Raw genomic sequence first — 6,263 nt, 5'->3', positions numbered from 1 at the left:
GTATAGCAGGTGTAGCCACAGTAGTAGTAGGATTTGGTGTAGGTGAGGTAAATTGGGTTATGAAGGTTGGTTGATTAGTGGGATGGTCGATGGCCAAGAAAGGATCTAAGTTAGGGTCATTGTTCAAGATCTGAGCATCATGGTGCTTCATGTAAGGAAACACATGTTCATAGAAGATTACATTCTTAGATATGGAAATATTTCTAGTAAGTAGATCATAAATGATGAATCCTATTGTTCCTGGTTTATAGCCAATAAATATACATTTCTTGGCTCTTGGATCTAGCTTAGTTCTATTGGATGTTAAGGTAGAGGCAAAACATACGCTACCAAAGACTTTTAAATGGGTGAGGTCTGGTTGTTTATCATACAAGGCTTGGAAAGGTGATCCGAAGTTGAGAGTTTGGCTAGGGATTCTGTTTATGATATGGACAACAAGTTTAGTTGCATATCCCCAAAAGTAGTGAGGTAAGTTGGATTGGAAAAGGAGGTATCTAGTGGTATTTAGTATGTGCCTATGCTTTCTCTCAACAATGGCATTTTGTTAAGGTGTTTCAACACATGATTTTTGGTGAATGATTCCTAATTGAGAATAAAAATTGGTCATAGCAAATTCAAGACCATTATCAGTCCTAATAATCTTAATCTTGAAATTAAATTGGACAGAAACCATCTTAGTAAAGTCCTTTACTAATTGTCTAGTGTGACTTTTTCCTAACATTAAGAACAACCATGTGTGTCTTGTAAAGTCATCCACTATTGTAAGAAAGTACTTTTGCCCATGAATGGTAGGGACACCTAGAGGCCTCCAAATATCCATATGGATCATCTTAAAGGGGTGAGTGGTGCGTGTGAGGGAAGGGTAGTTTGGCTTGTTTAGCCAAGTGACAATAATCACAGATTTTAGTAGAGTCAAATTTCATATAAGGACAAGTTTTGCACATGTTTTTAAGGACATTATGTGAAGGGTGTCCCAACCTAAAATGCCATAGATCAAAGTCAGAAAAATCAGGTTTTTCTATAGAACTAATAGTGTGTGAGGTCATGTCTGATTTTTGATCATGCTGTGTTAATAGGTAGAGATTGTTGTGGACTTTAACATGACCAATCTTCTTTAAGGAAATTGTATCCTGAATGAGACAAGAAACCTCATCAAAGACTAGCTTGCATTGAAGGGAACAAGCAAGTCTATGGATTGAGATTAAATTATATTTGAAACCAGGTATATACAAAACATTAAACAATATGAGGTATTTGTTAAGCTTAATGGTTCTAGAATGTTTAACAATGATAGTGGTGTTATTAGACAATTTCACATGTATGGATTTTATGGTTTTGTATTCTGTGAAATTATGCAAATTATTAGTCACATGGTCAGTAGCACCACTATCTAAAATCCAAAATTGTTTGTTGAGAGGATTACCTGAGATTGCAGCATCCTCTTGATCAGTGCAGTCATGGCTCAATTGGTTAACCATGTTTTCAGGGTTGAAACTTAAATGTGCCTGTTGTGACTGATCTTCTTCAGTGGATTCCTTACATTCTTTGTTGTTCTGTCCTCTGTCAAGTGTTTGGTTTGACTGAATGTTGTTGATCATGCCATTCCCTTTGGATTTAAATTTGAAATACGGGAGAAAACCATGCTTGAAGTAGCATGTCTCTATGGTGTGTCCTTCCTTTCCACAAAATGTGCAAATCTTGTTGTTTGAGAATGCACATCCTTTTCCAAAATTGCTGGTTCCAGTTCCTTGAAATCTTCTTGGTCCTCTGTTGTTGTAGTTTGTGTTGTTCTTTCCACTGTTTTTGTTCAATTGTGATTTCCAAGGCTGGTTGAAATTGAGATTGTTAATATCAGTCTTTCCTTCACTACTGCTTGTACCTTCTGGCGGCCTTTCTTGTTGAATGACCAAGGAGAACACCTTATTGATTGATGGTAGTGGCTCCATTAGAAGAATTTGTGCTTTGACAGTGTCATATGGATCATTCAGTCCTTTTAATAAGCATGTTACATACTCTGATTCTCTGTAGCTCATGATGATTTTCAAAAAACTGCAGTTGCACTTGATGCTGTAGATACAAGTGGGCATTGGCCTTAGGGACTCAAGCTCATCCCAGAGGGTTTCAAGGTCTATAAAGTATTCAGATACACTCCTATCCCCTAGCTTTATGGAATGTATTTCTTGAAGAAGGTCGGAGAATCTAAAGTGATCACCTTTCCCTGAGATCATGCCAAAGATCCTCCACACTATCTATGTTGATTGTGCTTTGAGCTATCTGTTGTGCTAGTGATCTTGTGATCGATGGCACAACCATGTTGTTGCATCTCTCCCAAGCATCATATGTTGGATCTGTTTCTTCTGGTGTTGGTAGTGTGCCATTCACAAACTTGAACTTGTTCTTTGAAATGAGTGCCCTCCTCATAACTTTGCTCCAAGAGTGGTAATTATTTCCATCTAGTGGTCGAGAGACAAGAACAAAACTTGGATTTTCTCCAGGATGTAGGTAGTATGGATTTTGTGTAACATCCAAGCTAAGTTATGTTTGATGGCTTTCTCCTGATTATGCATCCATTGCTTTCTGATGCACTGATTCTGAATGTATGGCTTGTAAGATAATTTGTATACAAGAATGCTTCTTGCAGTAGAGCTCTCAGATCGAGAGCTCTAATACCATAATATGAAAGTATGATGAGATGTTTAAGAGAATATTGCGCAATGTATTTTCATTGATTGATTTGTGATGATTAGTCATAAGCTTTATATAAAGATGTGAGTGCCTTGCATAAGAAGTAACAACTATAATATATCTAACAACTTCTAACTAACTCTAATTCACATGTGTTAATATAATTATAACATGTGCTAAAAAGATCTAAGAGTTCTACTGCAAGTATTTGTAATGCTCTGCTGCAAGTCTTTGTGATGCAAGACTTGTCCATAGGGAGTGAAATTGTGCTCATGTCTATATGTGTAGCCTTAGCATCCTTGAATAGAAAAACTGCATTAGCCTAGGATAGAATCATGCAATGAGAATCTGCATCAGTTTTAGTAGGCAACTGCATCAGTTTTAGTAGGCAACTGTATAAGTTTTTTAATCTCCTTAAAACAACAACAAAATGAACCTTGCAAGCATACCTTCTGCAATAGGAAAAACACTTATAATTCTTTAATGCTATTACAAATCACTTTTTATGTGCACTTGTATTAACCCTACTTATTGAAAAAGCAATAACATTATTCAATCGAACACAAGGGGCTGCAGAAGACCGAAATTATAGTCATCAAATAGTATAATTATTTATCCCAATATTTATTAATTAAATTATTATTACTGTAATTGACTCTCGCTTATGTAGGTTACTTTGTTGTGTTGGTTTTGGTCTATTATGGATACAAGGAAAAAGTTATATATGAGGTGTTGAGATAGCAACCTTTAACTATCCTAGTGTATACTCTATATGGCATATAAATATATAGCATTTTGATAAACATACATTGTCAGAGTTTGGAGTTGGATGCCATCTAAGATTCAAGGCACTCATTTGTCAATGCACATTACAGCTTCTTAATCAATTTATTTATTTAGCACATGAGATGAAAATTATCAATGAGGATATTGATGATCAGAATGTCTGTCTCGAAGTAACTGTTGTAGGGGACAGAGATTGACTCATACAACTATATAAATAACAGTAATTAACAATTAATTATGTTAAACAAAAATGCGCATTCATTTAAAGTGTCTATTTTTATTCTTTTGAAGATTTAAACTCATCGATGATTGAATTAGAATTCAAATTTTCAGATATTTGAGTTTGAATATAAATCATCATATTTTCTAGAAGAAATTTTCTTCTATCTTACTACATAATTTTATTTGATTATCTTCGTTTCTGAAAATGATATTTTCGTAGTAGTTGAACCAAAATAGTTAAGATAAGATGAATAACTAAACCAAACAAGTAATATGTATTAACCTTCTCCATTTTGTTGCACTTAATTCATAGACGATTGAGAGATTTTCAAACCCAAATGACTACGAGATCAACAATAAAATGTTGAAATTAACCTATGAAGTTAATCTTCTTTTACTCATTGAAATAGGTATGGTAGAATTTTTATACAAAAATACATATATTTTCAATATTAAGCGATTTATAAAAATCTTTGGGATATTTAGACTTTAACTTCTAAGTTTGATAAAGACAATATGTGATTTTAATAATTTATTTTATCATGTGTAAAATTATTATGAACTCAAATGAAGACATAGTATTATAAGTAACATCAACATTTGCTAGTATAAAGGATCTTGACGCGATATCTATTGTTTTTAAAATAACCACACAAATTGCATTATACATATTTATTAAGAAGAAATTGTATTATACATATTTGCTAAAAAATATTTTAATAAATTTCAAATACAGGGGGCAGCTGCCCCCACCTGTTACTACTAACATTCGCCTCTACTTAATATTGTTATGATCATTGACAACTGGTGTTATAACCAAATTACTTTTTATCGTACCTCTTGCAACAACAAGTGAAGTTTGACAACCTGTTCGAAGAGTCGAACACTTTATTTTTGTTTGACTAACATTATCTTCAACTTCTTTATTTGCATCACTTTTAACTTTGTGTTAACCTTCACTACAACAGACCAAGACTACTCTCTTCGGTTTAGTTGATCGAACACGTACTCCAAAACCTTTATTCTTAGCAAATGAATTGTAAAACTCCCTAACCTTTTTAATAGAATATAATCAAATTCCATCCCAATCCATGACTCGATGTTCAAATCTTTAATATTTGAAGCGTTTGGTTTAATACTTGGAAAGTTTCCTTGTAGAAGGTCAATATCACCCATGAACCTCGTTGAGTTGTTGGCTATTGATCTTTACCAACACCCTAAAATGAAATTACATTGAATAAATACCATGACAAATAATAAAATCAAACACATTACTAATCAACATGAATCTAAAATAGCATCTAAATTTATCTAAAGTAGCATCTAAATTCATCTAAAATAGCATAGTTACTGTAAATGATGAAATGATGCTGCTCATTTGAAGAAAAATGAATGAAAACACAAAGTAGAACTCATTTGAAGATTTAATAACTTACTAAAATCATTCTAATTATACAATTTTGTTTTAGCTATAGTGATTGTAAAAGTATAAAGTAGAAATAATGATGTGAGAAATTTAGACGAAGAAGAAGGAAAATGAGGAATTCAATAATGTTGAAGCAGTAAAATAGTAGAACCAATGCAACAACAACCTCATTGTCTATCTCTATTTTTCATTCAACTTTAGGTTTCTGAAGCGTTAATAAGAAAAGAACGACCTAAAGGTTATAGGGAAATTAATTACCAGAAGATGTAAAGAGTCTCCTTTCTTTATTGTTATTCCTGTTACTTGAGAGAGGTAGAGGGAGAGACTTGTGCGAGTGAAAATAAAGTTATCATATCACTTTTAACAATAAATTTGAACCATTGCTTTTTAAAAAAATGGAAAGTCATGATGTGGAGTAAGATAAAAACATTACTCCTCCATTAACTTGATTCATCCCCTTCAAGAAGGGAAATATGAAAAGTAAATTGAAAAGGAAGATAATTGTAAAACACTTTGTTCTTATTCTCCAATCATAGGATAACAACCTCAAGCATCAAATTTTAGTGTTAAAATAACATTACTTATTTAAAAACATAGCATAAGTATACATGTATAGAACATGCACAATAGACATACATGTGCATTTAAACCTTTAATTTATGATAGCTATTAACTGTTGACTTTTCTATGTACGGCTAGAGTTCACATTTTCTTAGGATTATTGACATACCTTTTTCACGTGCCTTAGATTGTGAGTGAAGATAATTCCTTTTATAAAAGGGGCTGGTTGCTCTCCTTCAAGATGCATCATTGAAACAAAGGTTTGTTTGCTTTATAGTAACTGTTTAACTGAGATTAGCCACTGGGTTCACAAGGTGGAAAGAGGCTCCTCCTAAAATTTTAAAGCATTCTAGGTGCCCTACTAAGTACTCTCTCAAAACTCCATACTAGTCTTATTGTTTTTTCATCTATATTTTGCTTATGCTATAGCTAGTAATTCATCTACTCATTTTTGTGATGATTGTATGAAGTAGCTAGCCAATCTTAACTATAATAATCCTCATTGAATATCTTTTTGGTATCGCTCCTAACAAGTATCGTTCCTAGGAATCGAATTCATGACCTTTTAGTGATTCTGAAGATC

The sequence above is a fragment of the Lupinus angustifolius genome, chromosome LG19, assembly GCF_001865875.1.
Source record: "Lupinus angustifolius cultivar Tanjil chromosome LG19, LupAngTanjil_v1.0, whole genome shotgun sequence".
Classification (NCBI taxonomy): domain Eukaryota; kingdom Viridiplantae; phylum Streptophyta; class Magnoliopsida; order Fabales; family Fabaceae; genus Lupinus; species Lupinus angustifolius.
Note: the sequence above shows the minus strand (reverse complement) of the source record.